The sequence below is a fragment of the Moschus berezovskii genome, chromosome 16 (genome assembly GCF_049115385.1).
Source record: "Moschus berezovskii isolate FMDL1 chromosome 16, NW_MosBer_1.0, whole genome shotgun sequence".
Classification (NCBI taxonomy): domain Eukaryota; kingdom Metazoa; phylum Chordata; class Mammalia; order Artiodactyla; family Moschidae; genus Moschus; species Moschus berezovskii.
In genome coordinates this window covers 52,194,827-52,219,357 of record NC_142475.1, presented here as the reverse complement: position 1 = coordinate 52,219,357, position 24,531 = coordinate 52,194,827, and the positions used below count along the sequence as shown (strand labels likewise).

At 47.4% G+C, this 24,531-nt stretch overlaps 1 protein-coding gene across 4 annotated transcripts in view; it reads right to left on the bottom strand.

Annotated features, from left to right (window-relative positions):
- ZHX2 (zinc fingers and homeoboxes 2) overlaps positions 1-24,531 on the bottom strand; it is a 182,475-nt gene that overhangs the window by 33,410 nt on the left and 124,534 nt on the right. Inside the window, exon 1 of one of the 4 annotated variants that reach the window (XM_055432050.2) lies at positions 21,774-23,142. The exons of the other annotated variants lie outside the window; for them this stretch is intronic. The gene's annotated coding sequence lies outside the window, so the exon portion shown is untranslated. Of the gene's footprint in view, positions 1-21,773; positions 23,143-24,531 lie in introns of those variants that run through there. 4 annotated transcript variants of the gene reach the window in all.

The window sequence follows — 24,531 nt, the reverse complement described above, 5'->3', positions numbered from 1 at the left end:
GGTACAGAGAAGGGGAATGATTCTGATCAGAGGAATAGAGTACTCCCAGGTAGAGGATGCAGTCAGAAGAAGGAAACATCAGAGGAATGAAAAGGACTGAAACTAAAGGGCAGGTGTGATGGCAGCCCCGAGGCACCTGTTAAGTCAGCTTGGGTTAGATTGTGAATGGCATGCTGCCACTGAATGCCATGCTGAAGAGGTGGGGTTTCATTCTGCTGGTGAAGGAGTGGTGAGACCTTTTAGGCAGGATCATGGAAGCAGCAGGGGCTGAGAGATAAGTTTGAGGGGTGGGGATGGCAGGGAAAAATGGCACATTAATGAGGGTAAGAACCCCCAAGCTAAGCATCAGGCATCATCTTTACTAGCCCCAAATTCAATAGTCAGAGTAAAGGCTGCTAAGAGACACCCCTTCCTCCAGCCTTTAAGCTTGTTCCTTAAGTAGATGTTGAGGGCTCCTTACTTCCTATCTGGACTTTCTCCCATTCAGTTTGGACTTCCTTCTCCACCAAGGAGTGGCTGGGTGATTTGGGTTTAAATATGGCAAAATGGATTCTCCCTTAATCATTTTCTTGATAACAGTGATGGTGAACATTCACTGAAGGCTTAGTGTGAGCTGAGTGCTATGTGTTTCATTTTTCAGGAACCCTGTGTAGACACTGAAGCTCAGAGAAGTTAAGGAGCGTGGCCATCATCACACAGCCGAGAGCAGCAGAGTTGGGATACAGCTCTTCACGTGCAGACAAATCACCTGGTGATCTTGTTAAAATACAGATTCAGGAAGTCTGGGGCGGGATCGACACTCTGTGTTGCCAACAAGCTCCCGGGTAAGGATGGCACTGCACGTGTGGACACCTGGAGCAGAAGGCTCTGTCAGCGTCTCCAGGTGAGCACCTTCCCACTGTCACCCACTCGGTCTCCCTCCTCCCCATCACCTGGCTCATTTCCAGACACAGGGCACTGGCATTTCCTGACCTTTCCCTACGAGTGACCTGGGCCCCTCAGGGGAGGAAAAATGGGTCATACTGTCAAATCAGTCCCTGGAAACTCTTTGCAAGGTGGCTGGCATGCAGCCTAGCTGTCAGATGAGGGAAATGTCCAGGCCTTGAACTCTCTAGGGAGATGCTGGGGCAGGTGAAGAGTCAGGCCACAGAGGTCCCCTGGGGCCAGGGTCTCCAGCCCGAGGCAAGTGGAGGAGCCTGAGCCTTTCGGGGAGGACACACATGCTGCTCTCAAGGAATCACACCTTCAGGCTCTGGCAGGATGCCACTTCTTATTTCAGAGCTTTCACCAGGGCTGTCAGAGGAAATTACAGGACTCTCTCTGAGCTTTCAAAGGAAGCATCTTGTCAGGACATCAAAGCCCAGATGGATGTTTTTAGCCTTGCTGGGTCTTCTGACAGAGCTGTTAGTAGGTTCCACCGCAGTTCATCAAGGGTAAATCTTTTGTGTCTGTGTATGTGATTGTTCCTTTATGTCTTAAAGTCACAACACTCTCCTTGCCGCACCGTACCCCAGGAGAGGGAATTCTGATGGGAAGGTATGTTGTGGTGGAGATGGTGGCGGGGTGGGGGGTGGTTAGGGCGGGGTGGGGCATGGGTGGAGAAAGGAGTGGGATGCCAAGATCCTGGGTTTTGCTCTAAGTTCCCAGCTCTCTCCTCATCTGTCTCCATCCTTACCTCCATTTGTCTCATCTGTTAAATGGGAGAGGCTTTTGAAATGTCATTGGTGACCCTGAGTTAATTCCTGACCTTTATTGATTTCTCCCCAGTTTACTTTTAAATCTAAACTTGAATTTTGGGGGTGGGCCTATGAGGTGACTCCCAAACCATCAGATGCCATCCAGACTTATTGAACTCAAGCATCCAGGAGCAGGCCCAAGAATCTGCATTTCTAGCAATCAGCCAGGTTTGATGGCCTCAGCAAGAAGCCATCAGTGGCCTCTCCTGATTCAGAAGTGGTTGGGCCCAAGCCAACCCTGCACTGTGAAGATGGGAAATGTGCCGGACTAGAGTGAATTAGCAAGCTCCCCTGGGAAATGACAGTTCAGAGGACGATGCAGAAATAGGGGAAGAAGTGTAGAAAGTAACGATGCTGGAAGAGAAAAGGACACTGGGCACTGAATAATGGAGTGTGAGACATCCTTAGAAACACCAGCGTGTGTAGTAGCAGTCGTGGCTGGAGAGGTGAGTTTTAAGAAGCTACTTCCCATTATCTGAGTTTGTGCTTAACTTTTATTGTTCAGTTTCTAATTTTTTTTTAAAGAAGGGTTTGCTGATCTGGTTAAGGTTAGGTGGATAATGTAGTAACAAGATGCCATTTACATGGAAAATCTTTATTATTCCCACAACATCAATAGATGTTAATGCTCTCCGTTTCACAGATGAGGAAACTGAGGCTCAGAGAGGTTAGCTTGCTGGCTGAGGAGGGTGGAGCCCAGATCACCCTTGGCTCTGCACTCATTGCTGGGTCCCAGTAACACACAGCTGCCAATGGTTAGCTATTCCATTTCCTGACACTGGGTCTATAAATGAGGTTTCTCACAAGTTTCGAGTGGATCTTCCCTGCAGCGGGTGTTCAAAGGAGTAAGATTTTTTTAATTGAATTATAATGTCTTTCTCAACTCTCTACACTGAGACAATAACTTACTAGGTGGAAGAAGGGCATGCATGGTCTCCTGCAGCCAAAATATTTCAGTGGGTGAAATGAAGTTCGTGAAATGAAATGGGGACATTAGGCGAGATCCACTGTGTTTAGGGTGGTAAGGTCATAGACAAAATCGTGCCGTGAGCATCACCGTGTGTTTGGGTGATGCTGAGAGGCTGGTGTCCTGCTAGCAGTGGTTGGAGTGGGGACTCGAGGTGGAGGAGTGAGTCCTCAGAGACAAAGAAGCAGAGAAGGCAGATCCATCATCAGCCCATGTGAGCCTGGGGCCCAGACTGGACTTTTACTCAAAGCAATGAATTTCCAAGCTCAGATGCCCTCGGCTCTTCACTAGGTGAGGATGTGGCCTCCAGCTGCCTTGCTCCCACTCAGTCCTCAGCATGAGTGCCCACCTGGTGAGGGGAAGGGGCCACAGGCTGGAACCAGGCTTCTGATTTGAATCCTGGTTCTGCCTCTTACTCACAGGAGTCTGCCCTGCTCTGGCCACAGCTGGGATGCCCACCACCCAAAGCCCCAAACCCACAGGCGGCCTGGAGAATGCCAACTGCAGCATGCTCATTTCCCTTGGCCAGCCTCAGTTCTGCGGTTGTGAAATGGGTGAACTTCCACCTCCACTGCAGATTGGACTGAAAGAGACCCTTTAACGCTGGTTACCTAGAAGGGTGCCTTTAACCAGTGAGCTAGCTTTAATCGTTTCCATCAGTGATGAAGGACTTGGCAGAGTGCGGTTCACAGGTACAGTTCTGCCCCTGCCCCTCCCTCGGGGCCCCCTCAGAGCATTCTTTCCCCCACAGCCCCTCCCCTCCCAGCTGCCAGCCCGCACGCCAGGGGTTGTGTGTTTACAGCAGCCCATCTCACCTGAGTCATGCTGCTCTGACATCTTTTTACTCATCTTTTGTTCAAGCCCATAGGAATTTCTATGGCAACTGTGCCAGTGTTTTAAGCCTCCCAATTTCGCCTGTGTGAGAAGAGTTTGCTTTCTATTTTGTTGAGAAGATCGTGATCACTTTCTTCCCCTTCTCCACACTCATCTCTCTTCTCTCTACCTCGGACTGGGTAGCGGGTCTCCCCATTATAAGGCAACACCTCCAGCTGACCTCCAGGCCTGCCCTCTGCTCCTCAGGGACCCCAGCCTAGCACTCATTGGCTCCCTCCACTCTTATCTCCCTTCACTGGATCCCTTCCCTTTGGGTTATGATCACCTCAGCTTGCCATTTCCCTAAAAAAGTAGACAAAGCAAGACAAACATGATAAGCAACATCAAAGTTCCCAAAGGTGCTAAATTCCACCATCATCTACCCAGTATTATGCTAACTCTTGCTTCCTGGGGCAGAGAGACTCCCCAGTGCAAGAGACTGGCTTTCTGGGTCTGGGGCCACCATTCATTGGTGTACGAATCTGGACAAGTCACACCATTCCTCTGAAGCCTCAGCCTTTCCGTCTAATCTGGGGATGAAAATGGTACCCATGTCAAAGGGGGCCGAGGGTACACAGTGAGAGTGAGCAGTAGGAGAAGGGGGCGATACAGGATGAGCTGGCTTGATGGCATCACCGACGCAGTGGACATGAGTTTGAGCAAACTGCGGGAGCTAGTGAAGGACAGGGCAGCCTGGTGTGCTGCAGTCCATGGGGTCAGGGAGAGTCGGACACGACTGAGTGACTGAATAAAAACAACAAAGTCTGTGCACAGTGTTTGCCTCTGTGTCCCCAATATGATGAGCTCTGAGCTTGCGACTCAGGAAAGGGACCTGTTGTTAATATCATGTAACTATCAAAAATGTCTCAAAGGAAGTTTGAGATGATTGCAGCTTGTCCCTCCTGTTACTGCGCTGTTCATCCCTCACCTCTGCACATTCTCTCCTCCTTGCTCTGTCAATGCTTTTCTTTTAAAACACCAAATATACCCCACGTAACTGACTCTGTAGGGCAAACCGCCTTCCTCACATTGCCTCCCTTTGGCTTTTCTGGGTGGTGCCCTTGGATCTCCTCCCAGCAGCTTCTGCTTTGCCGCTTCTTCCATTCTCCACTGTCACCTCCATGCCCTGGGCTCCTCCTCGTCCGTCTCCTCTCCATCCTCTTTGGTGTGACCTCATCCATCCCAGAGCTCCACACTCACCCTTGCAGACAGACATCTAGGAACCCAGCCTTTCTAGCCCCACTCCTCGCTGCAGAGCTTCAGACCTCCCTTCCCCACCTCTGGCTGACAGCGAGGATGAAAACCCAGACTTGTAACCAAAGGCCAGAGTGGCCACTGTCCACTGAAACTTGATTTTTTAAACAAGCTAAGATTCATGAAAACCAAGAAAAATAATACATGAATTCAAAAAAGTGGATGACCCAGTCTCACTTGGTTGGAAACAGACTACTCAGTTATCCCCATTTGGAAGGTGGATCTGAAGGGGAAATTTGGCAGAGGCTGGACTGGATGGTCTTAGAACCTCTTCCAAATGTGGATTCTATGCGTCTCTGATCATCACCTGGAGTCTCATGGGTGCTTCAGGATTGAACTCATCTAGCGCCAAGCTCCTCACCTGTCTCCCAAATCTGATCTTTTTGTAACACTCCTCATTCCAAATAAAAGCATCATGATCTCAGTCATTCGAGTTAGAATTCCTCTTGTGCCTCCACTCCCCCTCCCATCCCATAGTTGATTATGCACCAGGCCCTCCCGACTCTGCCTCCTTCATGGCAATGGCTTCCCATCCTTCATCCTTCATTCCTCTGCTCCAAGCAGAGTCCTCTTCCTGGCTTCTCCCTGCAGCTGCAATGACTCCCTGCATCACGGTCTGACCTTGGCTTCTCCTGGTTGTGCCAGGCATCGCCTGCCTGTCCAGCATGCCTTCCTTACTCTGCTGGCCGCGGCAGTGCAGTTCTTTCTAGAGAAAGACCCCACTCTTGGCCCCTGTGGATCCTCCAGTGGCAGACATGTGACTTGGTCCTGACCACTCACTGCATCACGTCCTTCAGCAAGAGTGAGTGATTAAGGGGTGGACTCATGACCCAAGTGCAGCTGGTCCGAACCAGCTGAGTTGAGATGCAGAGTCATGATTGCATCCCTCTGCATGCTGCCATGCCTGGATCTCACGCAGGGCAGCTTGCTGGCGCCACTCTGATGGGATTTTATCTGGCACCTATAACTGAAAAGGTCCCAACAGACGCAGTTTCAGGCTTACTTCCTCATTGCCACCATTTCTTCCTTTCTTTTTTTTTTTTTTATATTTATTTGGCTGTGTTGGATCTTAGTTGTGTTATGTAGGATCTTTCATTATGGCGTGTGGGCTCAGTAGTTGAGGTGTGTGGGTTTGGTTGCCCTGCAGAAGGCAGGATCTTAGTTCTCTGACCAGGGATCAAACCCATGTCCCCTGCACTGCAAGGCAGATTCTTAACTACTTGACCACCAGGGTAAGTCCCCACTGTTTCTTTCTAAGACAGCAATCCTGGGACTTCCCTGGTAGTCCAGTGGTTAAGACTTTGCTTTCCAACACAGGGGGTGTGGGTTTGATCCCTGGTCAGGGAGCTAAGACCCGCCATGCCTTGTGGCCGAAAAGCCAAAACATAAAACAGAAGCAATATTGTAACAAATTCAATAAAGATTAAAAAAATAAAACAGCAATCCTTAGCCTTTCCCTGCCATGGTTGACATGCTGGGTGGCATGCCCATTGGAAATGTGCTCTCATTCTTGTCACGTGGGCTCTGATTCTTGCCACACCATTCGCTTTCCCTTAAGAAAGAATCTCAGGATGTTAGTGAGAGTGATGTTAGTGCTAACCTTGAATCCTTGCTAATCACATCACATCCCGAACTTCAATATTTATTTTTAGAAACAGATTTCTTACCGCTGCCTACATCACAATTGATGCCATGATTGAATGTCATGTTTCTAAACCTGAATCTGACCATGTCGTCCTCACCTTCAAACCGCCCTGGAAGTACTCAGAGCTGGTTGTGAGAGGCGCTTTCTGCCACCCAGTCCTACCTCAGTGCCCCATTCCTTCCTACAATAGTCCTGGTATTTTAAAAGGGAAGTATAGCCGAAGACTGATTTTTTGGAAGCAGAAACATGGAACCTCAGAAAAGAAAACACAGCTCAAGCGTTCATTTATTCCTTCCTCCTTGATTGCCTGCTCTATGCCAGACACTGCTTTGATACTCAGGAAATAAGACATAAGATTCCTGCTTTCAAGGTGCCCATGATCTAGGGAGGGGAAATCAGAAAGTAAATAGAAAATAAAGAACTTATAGATAGTAGTAAGTTGCCTGGACTGGGAAGATCCCCTGGAGGAGGGCATGGCAACCCACTCCAGTATTCTTGCCTGGAGAATCTCCATGGATATAGGAGACTGGTGGGCTACAGATCATGGGGTCACAAAGAGTCAAACACGACTGAGTGACTAAGCCCAAGGACTCTGCAAAAAGCTCTCAGAAATGATGTGATGGTGATTTAAGACCTACTTTCATTCTTTTTCTTTTTTTTCCTTTGTTTGGCTGTTTGATCCATGCAGCTTGTGGGATTTTAGTTCCCTGATCAGGGATTAAACCCTGGCCTTCGGCAGTGAGGGTGTGGAGTCCTAACCCTGCACCACCAGGGAATTCCCAAGACCTACTTTCAATGAGATATTCAGGGAAAGCCTCTGAGGAGAGGACATGTAAGCTGAGATTTTCATATCAAGCAAAAATAACCTCAACACAACAACAAATATCAGTGAAAACAGAGGCAGAGACTCACTGACTAACCACAGCATTTGATGTTCACTGCAAAGTAATTTTCAAACTATTGTAATTTAAAAATCATATTCTCCCTCAAAATACTTCTTTTGGAAAGGACTTTAAAAGTTTAAAAAAAAAGTTTTATTGAAAAGTACAACTTTTCACTTGCCAACGTGAAAACAAAACTCTTCGATGGTTTTGTAAATGGAAAAATGCTTTACTTTTCCCTACCTGGGACCATTCAGGGGTAGATGAAGATGAGATGAGAGCTCCAAACATCTCCAAATAGGGGGAAGAAAAAGTTATCTGTGAGTCTAGATCAAATATTGAGAGACACTTTAATCCTAAGGAGTACCTTTTATAGACTGGATTAAAAAACAAAACTACAGCATTACAGTTTTTTGAAGTTAAAATGAAGCACTGTCTTGATGGCTTATAAATAAAGACTTTGCACCCAAATGCCATTCTTTGCTTCTAGCAAGAGAAGCTAAAGGAGAAAAACCAGAATCAAGAAGTGTTACATGGCACTGGAGTTGAGAGGCTCTTAGCGGTAACCTGAGCCTGCCCACAAGGCAAGGCCAACCACAAGCTTTGGGAAGGGACAGGATGTAAGTTTGGCGAGAGGACCCTGAATCTTATAGCCTTTCTGACTGGGCAGGTAGGTGGAGTTTCCCCCGGAGGTGGTTGTGTTGGGGTGATGGGTTCTGCTGGGTGGCTATCTGTCCTCAAGGCCATGGTAGGATCAAGGTGTTTTGAGATGAGCTGGTCCTAAAGATGCCAGTTAAGCAGAGTGGGTAAGTCCAATAGCTTTGGAATTAGACCAGACTTGGGTGGGAAATGAGGTTCCACACAACACTTATGACTGTAATGAATTATAAAGCAGAAATCGGTGTTGAAGAAAGCATATGACAAAGCAAGTTTAATTTGATCCCATGGAGGGGCTTGAAGTAGCTCATGATTGTAGATAATACAACTGGGAAATAGTCCTGTGTCTGCCTGGGTTTCATATGGCAAATCTCTCACACTGTACCATCTTTACTCCCTCTTTCTTGGAGCAATAATCTTGTTAAAAAAAAAAAAAAGAAGGCAACAAGATTAAGACATATTTTGAAACAAAGTGGCTTCATTAGTTTTGCAGTGAATTCCTGGTGCTATCATCATCTTCAAGACAGATCATCCTTTTTTCTGGGTAGAAAGAATCCTAACAGCCACCTCTACATATAGGCACACACACCCACGAACACAGAAAACCAGAGCTCGGGGAGGAGTAATGCATTTCTGAAAGAAGAAAAAAAATATCCTTGAGACAGAAAGAAAAAGGAATCAATTCTGGTTTTACGTGTCACATACATACATAAATAAGGCGGTATCAGGTGTTTAAGATGGGCCTACTCTGATTCATGATCCATCACATTCTGCTATCAAAACGTTTAGAGAGGCTGTGAGACCACAGGGATTTATCATCTCGACAATTCCCAGTGTAACCTTTTCATTTCGCTCCTGTGGGTGACTTGCACACACTTCATCTTCTCGAAGCTGGGAGAGAAGTGAGATTTTTCCGTTCCCCAGACACGGATCAGGGCGAGACAAGGCTTTTCAGCAGACACTTAGATTCTGTCTGTCAGATCCCTTTCTCCATTCTGTCCCCGACCCCTCCCTCCAGCCATCCTTTGCATCCCCAAACCCAGAGCTTTCTCTTGAACCTCTTTCATCTCTACCTCGAAGAGACTTCCCTTCATCTCAAAGCCTGGAATAAAGGCTGAAGGTTTACTCAGAATGTCCTTCACAAAGCCATTCATCCCAGCCGGTTAGATCCCAGACAAAACCACACAGATTAAAGCCACATCCAGGGGCTGTATTTCCTCATCTTTTTGCCCAGGAGCCAGAGTATCACAGGCTGAATAGGGTAGTCCTCAAAGACACCCAGGTCCTAAGCCCTAGAACCTGAGAATGTGACCTTCCATGACAAAAGGGACTTTGAGGAAGTGATTAAGGACAGTGGGAGAGATTATCCTGGATCATCCAAGTGGACCCTAAATATTATCACAAGTGTTCTTCCAGAGGGAGGCGGAGGGAGATCTGAGTACAGATGAGGAGAGGACAGTGTGGGGATGGAAGCAGAGACTGAAGTGATACACTTTGAAGACGGAAGAAGGCACCACAAGCCAAGGAATGCAGGCAGCTACTAGACGCTGAAAAAGGCAAGGAGCCTGGAGAAGCAGAGTTGGTTACGATTTAGCAAAAGCATTAGTCGCTCAGTCATATCTGATGGTTTGAAACCCCATGGACTGTAGCCTGCCAGGCTCCTCTGTCTATGGGATTCTCCAGGCAAGAATGCTGGACTGGGTTGCCATGCCCTTACCCAGGGGATCTTCCTGACCCAGGGATCGAACCCAGGGCTCTTGCACTGCAGGCGGATTCTTTACCACTGAGCCACCAGGGAGAATTAGCCAAAGATTTAGCAAAGAGTCGGAGATGACTTAGCGACTGAACAAGAACAACTACAGAAGAAAACGGCTCTGCCAACACCTTGACTTTAGCTCTGTGGATCTGACTGTCAGCTTCTGACCTCTAGTGCTTTTGTGGTCATTGGTTACGGTGTCCATGGGAGGCCCATGCAGGGGGTCAGCTGAGCTAGGTTTGCAGCCTATGACTTTCCTGTCACTCCTGACTTCCCCTTTGGTGAGCTGCTCCCTGTTTCCAGGCAGTAGCTAGAGGCCCCCGTTCCAGTGGGGGGCCTTGGGAATGAGAAGCTGACTGCTGCCTTGGGAATGAGGAATGAGCTGGAGACCACAGCCTTGGGACTCTGCTGCCTTCAGTTTCCGTAAAATTGTCCCAGTTAGGATGATGCTCTCTGTTTCAGATTCTAAAATGATCACCTTTTGAAAAACACATGTGAGTGTGCACAGATTCACACCAGCATGGCCTGTTTGCTCTCCCTCCATATCAGGTTCCCGGTCGCCCTTCCTCCATTAGCTTCCATGGCACCACCCTGACCCCAGTCACCATCACCTCTTGTCTGGGCCCCTGTGATCCCCTCCTCCATGGTCACCTAGCTAGTCCCATTCATGCCCTACTCTCCTCAACTCATCCTCCAGAAAGTTCTGCAAACCTGAATCTGAGCTTGTCCAGCCCCACTCATTCTACAAATGGGGAAACTGAGGCTTAGAGAGGTACCCTTGCTCCTGGGAGGGTACATGGTCTGGGGAGGCTTTGGACAAGTGGCCTCTGGCAGCCACAGGTGAGGGCTGCCCCACCTGGACCTGGGACACCTCTCAGGTGAGGTGAGGACCAGCTTTGGGTTGAAAGAGTGAGGATTCTGGTTGGCTTTGCTGATGTGATGTCTCGGCTGAACAGGCCAAGGACTGGACAGGGGTTGGGGTAGGGGATGAGCAGGGGGGCCGCCTGCCCACTCCCTCTCCTTCTCTCAGCTCACAAGGCTGGCCGTGTCCGGAGTTTCCCCATCCCCAACACATTTGGGATGCAGAGGGAAAGTTGGAAGGCAGAATCCCTTTTGGGATCACTACCATGGGCTTCCCTGGTAGCTCAATTGGTAAAGAATTCGCCTGCAATGCAAGAGACTCCGGTTCAATTCTTGGGTTGGGAAGATCCCCTGGAGAAGGGAACAGCTACCCACTCCAGTATTCTGGCCTGGAGAATTCCATGGACTGTATAGCCCATGGGGTCACAAAGAGTCAGACACGACTGAGCGACTTTCACTTTCACCATGGAGGCAGAATTCTTACCAAGTCAGTCCTGGGTGGAAGGGTTCTAGAAAAGTACGATTTTTCTAAACAATTTAAGCTCGAGAAAGAATCTGTAGGGTTCCCTACTCTTCCAGAATTCCCCTTTCACCTTTTCCGAGCAGTTTTGCAAGCTGCTGCTCTTTGGTAGAAAATGACCAATCTGTGTGTGTCCCTTTCTGCCAACGGCCCAGCCCCTCCTCTCTGTATCAATGATAATAATAGTGACGCTGCTGCTAGGAGTCAACATCCTTCAGATCTGGAACACGCATTACGGTTCTTGGAACACTTTTACCTGTGTCATCGCTCAGGAGCTCTTAATCCTGAGGAGGTGGAGCTGGAAATACTATAGCCTCTACTTCCCCATGAGGCCCCTGAGGCTGAGATTTCCTTCGGTGATTGTCTCAGAACCTTCCTTACACCAACTCTCTGCTGTTTCCTTCCTGCTGTGCCAACAGGTGGTACAGTGCTGTGCCAGTCTCCTGAATTGAAGTTTGAACCCAAGCCTGATCTTTCTATTGCCCATTTTTTTTTTTTTTTTGGTGGGATACAACATTAATTATAACCAACTATGTGGCAACAATAGCTTCCTATGTAGTTAGATCTTTATGGCAACTGCTGTACTCTATAAATCTGTGTAAAAAAGAGTGTGTGTTATGTGTATAAATGACAGGAAACAATGCACTTAGTGGATTTTTTTTTCACATATGATGGGCCTGTTTTTGAGATTTCTTTTTGTCCTTTTCCAGAGGAAATTCCAGCTGACAGTCATGAGGCTCCAACATGCTATGACCCTTGATGTGGGAGCTTGGTCAAAATATTAAAAACATGCTGATGAATATCAAGAAGCAAAACCCTATATACAAATGAGAAATGGGGTTATTTCTCAGCTGATTGAATGGGTCAGAATGGTCACTGAGCATTGGTTGATGAAATATCAGCACGCTCACAGGGGAAGAAATTTCAAAAAATTGAAGGCTCAGTGTCATAAGTGGTATTAAAATGAAAAATGTTAAAATAACATCTTGTTCAAGGGACAGAGCATTTCAGAGAGAAAAGGATATCTCAGTTTTCTCATTTGTATCATGGGGATAATAACTGAAATTATCCCTCAGACAGCTGTTGTGAAAATCAAATAACAAGATCAGTCAAAGAAAAGCATAATACAGCTTGGTATATAGAAAGTATTCAATGTATCCTATCTAGTTAATTAGAGAACAAAAACAGAAATAGCAGAAACAGTAACAATGATAATAGGCTGTCTTGTTTGTTTCCCAGGCGCTAGTGGTAAGGAAGCTGCCTGCCAATGCAGGATACGTTAGAGATGCGGGTTTGATCCCTGGGTCGGGAAGATCCCCTGGAGAAGGGCATGGTAATCCATTCCAGTATTCTCGCCTGGAGATCCCATGGACAAAGGAGCCTGGTGGGCTACAGTCCATAGGATCACAAAGAGCTGGACACGACTGAAGCGACTTAGCACACACACACGTACCAGAAGTTGGAGACAGGTCTGGAACAGATCCTTCCCTGATGCCTTCAGGGGAAGCATGACTTCAGTTTTCCAGAACCGGGAGACAGAAAGTTTCTACTGTTTTCAGCCACCCCATCGGGGGTACTTTGGTGAAAGCAGCCCTAGGAAACTAGTACCCCACCCAAAGCAGGAACAATATACACATAACCCTCTGAGTAGCCAGCTACCCTGAAAGGCACACTCTCTGAGCTCCAACTTCACCTGTGACCAGGGATGTGGGTCCTGCCTTCTGGTACTGCTCTCAGGTGCCACCACCAGCTTCTGAGACTCTCCTTCGAGGGCAGGCAGGCAGTGATTTTGTGGTAGATACTGTGGCAGATCACGGCTTCCCAGGTGGTACTAGTGGTAAAGAATCTGCCTGCCCATGCAGGAGACGCAGGTTCGATCTCTGGGTCGTGAAGGTCCCCTGGAAGAGGGCCTGGAAGCCCACTAGAGTATTCTTGCCCGGAGAATCCCATGGACAGAGGAGCTTGGCGAGCTACAGTCCGTGGAGTTGCAAAGCGTCAGAAACGACTAAAGTGACAGCATGCACGCCTGCACTGTGGCAGATCAGGTGGCCACACATTCATTGATACTGAGAGGTGGGGTCTGTGTCCCACTCCTGTTCCATTGAACTGGGGCTGCTCTGTGCCTGCTCTGCCCAATAAAGTGTGGTAGAAGTGACACTATGATAGCTCTGGGGCGGGACCTTTAAGAGGACATGCAGTTTCTGCTTCCTCCCCCTGGGAGCTCGGGCCACCATATGAGAAGTCTGACTGCCCTGAGGCCGCCATGCTATGAGGAAACTCAAGCTACCTGAGGAGAGAGAGATGCTCTGTCACCCCCCACTGTTCTAGCCCCATCATTTCAAGTCCTCTGAACCAAAGCCCCAGATAGCATGGAGCAGAGATGAGCCGTAACTGTTGCACTCTGAACTTCTCACTCAGAATTGTGAGAGACAATAGATTTCTGATTGAAACTCCTAAGTTTTGGTGCATTTTTAAGGTTTCCTTGGTGGCTAAGATGGTAAAGAATCCCTCTGCAATGCAGGAGACCTGGGTTCAATCCCGGGTTTGGGAAGATCCCCTGGAGAAGGGAAGGGCCACCCACTTCAGTATTCTGGCCTGGACAATCCCATGGACAGAAGAGCACTGTGGGCTACGGTCTATGGAGTCGCAAAGAGTTGGACATGACTGAGCGATTAACACTTTCACTTTAAGGCAGCAACAGTTAACCAGAACAGTGGCAGGCCAAGTTATCAACCAAGACTGTGAGAAGGTGCTCTGCATCTGGACTTTGAGGCCAGTAAGTAATTTTAAGAATGACCACAAGACACCAAGGAAGGCTTGAGGTTGAGGTGGGGTCCACACCTCCTGGACCACCCGGCTGGCTCCATCAGCAGGATGAGAGACACGAGTTCACCTGCCCCTTCTGCAGCTCCCAACAGTCCCCGAGGCAGATAGAAAATGTGACTAGAAAGCAGGAGAATCTCTTTCCATTACACAACACCTCTGGTAATGGCTCTGTGCGGGCCACTGTGCTAGGAGCTTCATGTATTATTGTTAAACTTCAAAACATTTTGAAAGTAGGTGTTTTACCAACATGGGAACTGCAGCTCAGATGCTCATGATGAACTCAGAAAAACATGCTCCAGGGCCAGAGCTAGTCCAAGGCAGGGCTGGGGTTCAAAATTTGGCTTTTGGAAAGAACCCAAGGGAGTCCAACTTTGGGTGATCTGACACAGGAAATGGCAGGGGTTAAGGGGAACTGGAGGAAGGTCTTTATAACAAATAAAACAGAGTCCAGTTTTTTGAGAGGTACCCCTGGAAATGACTGCCACATCCTCCATTTGGCCAACACAGGAGATTCCAGCCACCAACCTAGAAATCTTGAGCAGCTTCCCAGGCCTCTGTGGGAGCCACGGCCATGAAAATGCTCTGCCAGGAGTCTTCTGGGGGACTGAGAGTCTGACGCTGTATAAACCCTAACATCTGCTGATTTGGTAAGTGGATATATTTAGTGGTGGAACAGTTTTCCTCCCAGTTTTGTAACACTTAAAAAAAAATACTGCTTGTCCTATTTTTTTTTTCTTTTTTCCTTTTCTTTCTTTTTTTTGTTTTCTTCATGAACTCACAAGGGATGTTGCCATTCTTCCCATAGCAACACTCTAGGATACTGACTCTGCTTTGCTGGGAGAAGTCTAAGTTGTCCCCTAGGAGGAGGGAGAAGAAAATGCCAGGCTGGGGTGGGGAAGAAATGGCTAGAACTCCAACACCCCAAATGAAGACAGAAAAGGCCTTGAGCCATTTTAATCCTCAGAGTTACAAGTGTCATCCCAGCTCCTGCCCCTATCCTGCATTGAGGGGTGCCTCCTGCGTGTTCAGGGCTGCTTCTGAAGTCCCCTGTGTATCTGTTCTCAAAGGAAAATGATTCTGACAGTCGTACCATTCTTTCCAAAATGCTTGTTGTTGTTCAGTCACCAAGTCGTGTCCAACTCTTCGTGACCCCATAGACTGTCACATGCCAGCATGCCAGGCCTCCCGTTCCTCACCATCTCCCAGAGCTTGCCCAAGTTCATGTCCATTACATCAGTGATGCCATCCAACCATCTCATCCTCTGTCATCCCCTTCTCCTCCTGCCCTCAATCTTTCCCAGCCTCAGGGTCTTTTCCAATGAGTTGGCTCTTTTCATCAGGTGGCAAAAGTATTGGAACTTTAGCTTTAGCATCAGTCCTTCCAATGAATATTCAGGGTTGATTTCCTTTCAATGTGTTCTTGATCCTTCTGATGACAGGAGGGAGGTAGCTTCAACTAGGTAACAACCTGTTGTAATAACATCAACTTGTCTCTCCATTTTTTAAAAAAATAATTTTACTTTTTATTTTTGACTGTGCTGGGTCTTTTTTGCTGTGCAGGCTTTTCTCTAGTTGTGGAGAGTGGGGGCTACGCTCTAGTTGCGGTGCGTGGGCATCTCTGTGTGGTGGCTTCTCTTGCTGCAGAGCACCGGCTTTAGGGTGTGTGGGCTTCAGTAGTTTCGACTCCCAGGTTCTAGAGCACATGCTCAATAGTTGTGGTGTGCGCGATCAGTTGCTCCGTGGCATGTGGAATCTTCCCAGATCAGGGATCCAACCTGTGTCTCCGGCATTGGCAGGCAGATTCTTTACCACTGAGCCACCAGGGAAGCCCTCATCTCTCCTTTTTAAAGGAAGGTGGATCCAGACATTTGGGGAAGGAACGGGAAAACCAGTCCATGCTCAAGGGCACTGTGGTCCCCACTTTCACACACACCATGTCCTTTCATCCTCACAATGGACCAGTGTGGGGGACACTCTTATCTCCATTTCCTTGAGGAAACTCTGGATCTGAAGCCAAGAATCTGAAGCTGCCCTGCCGAGGGAAGGCTCAAAAGGCACAGAGCCGGATACACATTACTATCATGTATCATGGATGTGGTAATGTTTGGTGTGCCTGCATGGAGCTCAGCCACCTTGGCCTGGAGCCAGAAAAGCTGGCACCTCCTATCAAGGATGACAGGGCTTAAGCAGGCCCATTCTGCCCCTGTTCTTTCCAACATGACTTTCTACCTCTCATTTCTATTCTCCAAGGGGCTATAGTACTGAGTGGAAGAGCACGTAGGAGGGTGAGTGCCTGGGAGTCATTAAAAAATAATACTTTCGGAGAATATATAATGATGTGGGAACATACTCATAAAATGTTAAGGAAAAAATGAAGCTGCAATGCATTGTATGATGCCATTTAAGTGACCTCTGGAAAAGGCAAAATTAGAGAAAAACTAGTGGTTTTCAGGGTCTGGGGTAGGGGGTGGACTTAAAGGGGCACAGAGGAATTTCGGGGGTGATAGGATTGTTCTATAGCTTGACTTTATCAAAGTGGGTTTATCAAAACTCACAGAATTGTTCATCAAAAAGTGTATCACTGTATGCAAATTGTACCTTAATTTTAAGAAATGGCCCCCCAAATTGCAGCTGCATATTAGTACATGAGGCTCCCCAGGTGGTGCAGTGGTAAAGAATCTGCTTGGCAATGCAGGAGATGCAAGAGAGGTGGGTTCGATCGCTGGGTTGAGAAGCTGCCCTGGAGAAGGGACTGGCAACTCGCTTCAGTATTCTGGAGTGGGAAATCCCACGGACACAGGAGCCTGGTGGGCTACAGTCCAGGTGGTCATGAAGATTAGGACATGACAGAGCACATCAGTATATACAAAAGAATTCCAATCTTGTGTCAACACACACAAACATGTAAAAACATGCAGATATTAACATGGGTTGTCTATGAGCTGAAGGAGTATTTATGATTTTTTATTTTTTGCTTTATATTTTTTCAACAATTTCTGTGACAACCTAGACTGTGATCTTTAGAATCAGAGGAGTGGTTTTATTTTGTTTTAGGAGAGAAACGTGGCTGAAACAGTTTTGGAGTCAAGCTCCATTTCTTAGAAGCTGTGTGACTTCAAACAAGTGGGACCATAAACCTCTGAGCCCAGGCTTTTTTTCTGTAAAATGGGATAACACCATTCCCCTCGGAGGGTTGTTGCTATGATCAAATGAGAAAATGGCTGTAGACGTACTTTATAAGTCACTATCATCCTCTCATCTTTGAGAAAGTCTTTAGTTTCTCAATCTGGTGGTTTTCAAAACATGATGTCATTACATGTTCATGCTAGTAAGAGCCTGAAGTTAGCACATAACTTATTTTTTTTAAAAAAGGGAGTACTTCATAAGTAGTGAGGACTTAATAAATACATGTGGAATGAATAAATGGCATGCTGTCCTCCACGTGCTGTACCAGAAAAAAAGAGTGAACCACGCCCTTGCTCATCCACTGCAACTGAGAAAATCTCCTAAATGGTAGATCGATACTCTGTATTGATCATGAATTCAGCACATTGCTACATCTAATGGCACCTTTAGGATGTTTAAGATGGACACCCCAAGCAGCTAACCATTTAAGTAGAGTGAGGTAACATGCAAAGGTGTAACAGGTGATAAGGAAAAGGACTTGCTGAAGGGAGATTAGTATATAGGGCAGTAGCGATGGGGAGGGGTTTTTTCCTGGCTAAGTGGGACTACAGCTGAACCTTGAAAAACAGGAACGAATGGATGTTACGAAACGAGGCTGAAGGATGTTCCAGATGGGAGAAATTTGGTCGAGGTTTGACTATGTTTATCTCTTTTATAAATAAAACTTTACTGGGACATAGACAGCTAGGCCCATGTTTGCTTTTACCCTTCCAAGGAGGATTTGACTAGCTGCAACAGAAACCCTCTGATCCGTACAGTCTGAAATATTATCTGCCCCTTGCCGGAAAAGGTGGGTTGAGCTCTGGCCTGGGCCAAGACATAGAGGACTGAACAAATGGTGGTATCTGCTGAGGACCAGGTGGGAAGGGATCTGGATGTAACAGGGGAAGCTGAGATGGGAGGCAAGGAGAAGATGGGGCAGGGAAGGTGCTGAGGGAGGTAGATGCCAGGACTGAAACTCTTGTTTCTAAGGAAGTAAAATAGCATCGCTGACTTTGGTGCAGAAGGAGAGGCTTGGGGGATCTGGACCAGCCGACAGCCAGTCCTGGAGGGGCCTGGTGGTGATGGCCCCCCAGCCAGGAGTGCAAGAGAGACAGGCCTACAGTGGCTCTGTCATCCTGCACGGGGTGGAAGAGGCGCCCAAAGAGTAAGGCTGAGGGGGTGTGAAGGCGGGCCCTCCCCACCAGCACCCACCCACACCCCAGGTGGCTACAGCTCTTTCACGAATTCTGATGCCATACTCTGAGCTTGAGGGTGTTGGAGAGGGAAAAACCTGCTTCTACAAGAATAAGGAGGGTTGTCAGGGGATAAAAGACATTAGTCAGACTCCAGCTTTGTTCTTTCCGCTCTGGTTCATTCATTTTAAATGCCTTGAATGAACTTACTCCTTCACTCTTCAGTTCTACTCCCCTTGAATTTAGCTCCCATCCTCCTATCTCCATGAAAATTGTGCTCAAAGTAAATGATTTCTTAAGGGGTTCACCCAAGCATCACACAAGGTTCTAATTTTGTCCTCAAGGTCTGTTGCAGGGCCTGGTGTGCATGGGTGCCTAATAAAAATGTTGGCTGAACCACTGAAGTGACAAGGGTGGGTAGGATACAGTTTCTGTCTTGGGGACCGTGTCCTTCCTGGATCTCAGTTGCCTCATCTGTAAAATGGGGATGATAGTGGCTCCTTGCTCCCTGGAAGAAAAGCTATAACAAACCTGGACAGCATATTAAAAAGCAGAGACATTACTTTGCCAACAAAGGTCTGTCTAGTCAAAACTATGGTTTTCCCAGTAGTCATGTATGGATGTGAGAGCTGGACCATAAAGAAGGCTGAGTGCTGAAGAATTGATGCTTTTGAAATGTGGTGTTGGAGAAGACTCTTCAGAGTCCCTTGGACTGCAAGGAGCTCCAACCAGTCCATCCTAAAGAAAATCAATCCTGAATATTCATTGGAAGGACTGATGCTGAAGCTCCAATACTTTTGGCCACCTGATGCGAAGAGCTGACTCATTAGAAAAGACCCTGATGCTGGGAAAGATTGAAGGCAAGAGGAGAAGGGGACGACAGAGTATGAGATGGTTGGATAGCATCACTGACTCAATGGAGGTGAGTTTGAACAAGCCCTGGGAGATGGTGAATGAGCGGGAAGCCTGGTGTGCTGCAGTCCAGGGGGTCATAAAGAGTCGGACACGACTGAGCAACTGAATAACAACAACAATGGCATTTACTTCATATGATTGTGAGGATTAAGTGAGTTTAACAAGAGTCACTTAGAACAGAGCCTGACTCAAGGCAAGAGCTCGAAAGAATACTACAAAGCTACAAGAATCAAAGCAGTACAATACCAGCACAAAAACAGACACAGAGACCAATGGAGCAGAGCACACAGTCCAGAAACAAACCCTGGCCCTCACGGTCAATTAGTCTATAACAAAAGAGGAAAGAATGTACAATGGAGAAAAGACAACCTCGTCAATAAGTGCTGCTGGGAAAATTGGATGGCTGCATGTAAAAGAATGAGATTAAAACATTTCCTAATGCCACATACAAAAATAAACCCAAGATAGATGTAAGACTGAAATGTAAAATTGATAGCCATAACTCCTAGAAGAAAATACAGTGGAACACTCTTTGACATAAATCATAGCAATTTTCTTTAGATGTCTCCTAAAACAAAAGAAATAAAAGCAAAAATAAACAAATGTGCCCTAATTTAAACTTAAAGGCTATTGCACAGCAAAGGAAATCATCAATAAAAAGAAAAGATAGCCTACTTAATAGAGAAAATTGGCAAATGACATGGCAATAAGGGGTTAATATTCAAAATATATAAACAGCTCATGCAACTCAACACCTAAAAAGCAAACAACCCGAGTAAAAAATGGTCACACAGCCTGAATAGACATTTTTTCCAAAAAAGACATACAGATGGCCAACAGGCACACATGAAAAGATGCTCAACATCGTTAATCACCAGAGAAATGCAAATTAAAACCACAATGAGATACCACCTCACACCTATCAGAGTAGCTATCATCAAAAAGAACACTTAAATAACAGATGTTGGTGAGGATGTGGATAAAAGGGAATTATAGCACAGCGTTGATAAGAATGCAAATTGGTGCAGCCACCATGGAAAATGGTATGAAGGCATCTCAAAAAATTAAAAATAGGCTGGGGATTAAGAGGTACAAATAAGTTACAATGCCATTTTGTACAACATGGGGAACACAGCCAATATTTTATAATAACTATCAATGGAGTATAACCTTTAAAATTGTGAGTCACTATACTGTACAGCTGTAACTTACATAACATTGCATGGCAACCAAACCTCAACCTTAAAACAACACATAACTATTATCTGACCTAGCAATTCTACTAGGCTTGCCGGAGAAGGCAATGGCAAGCCACTCCAGTACTCTTGCCTAGAAAATCCCATGGATGGGGGAGCCTGGTGGTTGCAGTCCATGGGGTCGCTGCGAGTCTGACGTGGCTGAGCGACTTCACTTTCACTTTTTACTTTCACACATTGGAGAAGGAAATGGCAACCCACTCCAGTGTTCTTGCCTGGAGAATCCCAGGGACGGGGGAGCCTGGTGGGCTTCCGTCTATGGGGTCACGCAGAGTTGGACACGACTGAAGTGACTTAGCAGCAGCAGCAGCAGCAATTCTACTCCTGGGTATACAAAAAACCCAAAAACACTAATTCGAAGAGATACATGCTCCGCAATGTTCACAGCAGCGCTATTTACAATAGCTAAGATATGGAAGCAACTTAAGTGTCCGTCAACAGATGAGTGGATAAAGATGTCAGATACATATGTTAAAAAAAGAATGGGATTTTGCCATTTGCAATGACATGGATAGACCTGGAAGATATCATACTTAGTTAAAGAAATCAGACAAATATCATTTATATGTGGAATCTAAAAAATACATCAAACTAGTGAATATAACAAAAAGAAAGCAGACTCACAGACACAGAGAACAAACTAGTTAGTGGCTACCAGTGTGTGGGGGGGGTGGGGAATAAGACAGAAGTAGGAGATTAAAAGGCACAAACAACTATGTATAAAATAAACAAGCTACAAGGATGTATTGCACAAACAAGGAATACAGCCCAATATTTAAAAATTGTGAATCAATGTGTTGTACTCCTGAAACTTTTATAATATTGTATATCAACTATACCTCAATTTTTAAAAAAAGAGTTAGTGGATGATAGTCATTAGTTTTATTAGTATAACCTGGATGGTCCCAGATATGAGCTGTGAAATCCTGATGGTTATGAAAAGTTAAAAAAATAAAAGGGTGATCCAGGAAGCCTTCAGAGAGTAGAGGTTCAGTCTCCAGGGTTTTTAGAATGCTGTGTCTGGGAAGAATCCTAATGGCCTCTCTGGGCAGAAACTGAACTGTATTTGATTACTGATGTCTGCTCTGGGCAAGGAGAGTATAATGGTAGTGGCTGCACCTCCTGGGCCAGTACTGTTTGTTTTAGGATTCAGACATGTTAGGGCACATTTGGAATTCTGGCAGGACAGACCCGCTAATAATGTTTTGAATTCTAAGAACCCAGAGCTGTTTGGGAGCTAATGTTTCCTTAGGGAAGGCACATACCCTGACTCAGGAACATCGCCTGAGTCATCAGAAGGAAATGCAGTGTGACTGCAGCCTGGTGTCTGATCTCCGTCAGATCGTCCTCTGGCCCAGGTTGTAAGGATCCACGCCTAATTCTGAGAAGAGGGGACAAGCAAAAACTGAGAGTTTGCTCAAGAAAAATCTCTGCGTGAAGCAGCACTGCTTGGGCCCCGTGACAGAATGTGACATGTAGAGTGGGGGTGGATTCTCCTTGTCACAGCAGAGTTCACCGTGGGGGTGGGACAGTGGTGGTTTGGGTGTTCTGTCAGATGTTGTGGGGCCTCAGAGGGGCAAGAAGAGGAGGCTCAACTCTGGCAGAAACAGGAGGTGGGGTCACAGTAGTTTCTTGGATTAAAGACCATCATATCTGCTGGGGGGTCCCGGGACTAGTTCAGTTCAGTCGCTCAGTTGTGTCTGATTCTTTGCCACCCCATGGACTGCAGCATGCCAGGCCTCCCTGTCCATCGCTAACTCCCAGAGTTTACTCAAACTCATGTCCATTGAGTCAGTGATGCCATCCTACCATCTCATCCTCTGTCATCCCCTTCTCCTTCTGGTTGGGGACCAGGAGATGCCCGGGTGTTGGAGTCCCACCACAGTGGGTGGGGACAAAGCCTCATGCATGGGGATCCAAATGTGAGCCCAAGGCTGGGAGCCCTGAGGAACACAGGTCACGGTTAGACTCCGAGCCCACAGAGGAGGGAGGTGCTAGCTGCCTGGGGTGGGGGCAGAGGTGCTGGAAGGTTGCAGAGACCAGGGTGGAGCCAGGTGAAAGTAAGGATGGGGACCTGGAGAAGGAAGGGCATGCTGAACCAGGGAATGTGTGAGCCAATGCACCGAGGCACAAAAGAAAGGCTGGGCCCGGGAACGGTGCAGATTTGGGTGGATTGGGATCTGGAGAGGAGTGCTGGGAAGGGAAGGTGGAAGGGCCTGGGAGTGCGGAAGGCCGATCACTTGTGGGAAGTTGAAAAGCAAGGACCCCACCTTGGTATTTGTTGCATTTCCTGTTCCTAAGGACAGAAGCTAGCCGCGAGGGAAAGCGCCACGAGAAATGATTCAAAAAGAGGACAAATGGATGGAAGGAAGGTATCAGGATTGAGGAGAAGGTAGAAGCTCCCCCTCCCTTTACTGAGAGCAAAACGGGAAGGAAACCCGGGTTGGACTTTTAAAGGAAAGGAAACCTGACAAGCAAGATGATGAGCAAATAGAGCAAAGAAGAAAGGAGAGTGTGCGGGCACGCACATAAAACACAAGCCTAAGGGCCAGGTTGTATTCTCAGCCCTGAGCCTCAAAAAGTACCTCTGGGTTTAAAAGAGAAGAAAAGCACCGGAGCCAGGCTTCCCTGGATTGAAGTGAATGGCACAAAGCAATGGGATGATTAGAGCCTTCCCAGGATGCAATGCAACTTCCTCCAGGCGCCAAGGGGGAAAGGACCCCTCTTAACCCGGTCCCCGGTGCTCCCTTCTCAGCCTCCGAGGTTCAAAGGGATGCGGCTGGCGGATGCGCAGGCCAGGTGGCCCTGCCCAGCGGGGCTGCGGCCACGAATGGGCCTCCTCTCCTTGTTCTCGCCTCGTTGCCCGTCTTTGGAGCCTCGCTGAGAAGGATGGAAAACGGGGCCAAACCTGAGATGAAAGTGCCTGTAATCTCATAAAAGAGCCAGGCGGAGGCTCTGAAAGGCACAGAGGAATCGGCACCTGCCATTTGCACTTCAAGGCAGGCGGTTTGAAACCCACCAAGGCAAGAGGCCTGACTGTCCTTCCCCATCAGTGTGCCCGGGCTCAGGAGAGCAATGGCCCCGGGGACCAGAGGGTGCTGGTCGGTCAGTTGTGTATCCCGTGGGCTGCAGGAGGATGAAGGGAGGCAGGTAAATCATCAAAGCCCCAAGCTGGAAATCCACATTTAGGGGAGCTGAGACTTAAAAACCCATCACCTCCATTCCTTGCCTGACACAGTATTTATCTCTTTCCTTGGCCTTCAGGCCACACAGTACAATGGGGAAAATAACCCACTACCACCAGTGAATCATTTCCCAAGGCATCACAAAATGAGACTCTGCCAGAAATGAGAAAAGAATGAGCCTGCTTTTGATGGGACACAAACGGAGGCTTTGCTGCTTTTATTTGCTATCCCGAGAAATTCTGCAGCCTGCTAGAACCCGAGGTTTGCCCAGGCTCCTGTTAACCACCCATAACCGGGAGAGGAAATGTTTTCCCACAGCAGAAAGCCAGGAAAGGAAAAGCAGAAAAAGATGGGTGATTTTCCAAGCAAATTCCCCAAATGATCAGTCCAGGACCTCTGACAAATTTCTGACAAAGTCATCTTCTATTTTCCATAAATGATCTAGGAGGAGGACTTGGGGAGATCCACAGGCTTGAAGAGAACATGTTGTCCTTTCTGGGTGTGAATCACCATGATGGTGGGAGAGGCCTCAGGGGCCACAGGAGGTAGAGCGAAGTGGGAAGAAGTCTGAGTTCAGAGTCACGCACCCTGATGGCGTGACGCAGCTGTGTTCGTAACATGTGGCCTCTTGGTTACCCGCTGGACCTCCGGCAAGGCTTGCGCATGGAGAGGGCCCCCTGAAAGGGCACTGGAAGACCTGAATGCTCTTCCTGGTATCGTTCCTAACAGGTGTAGCTACATCACCTGCAAGGCATGGGCACTGAATAGGATGAGCTCTCAGGATTCAGCTCCAGCCCCCAGGGCTCTGAGATGCTAACAGCTGGTTCAAGAAAGGTGA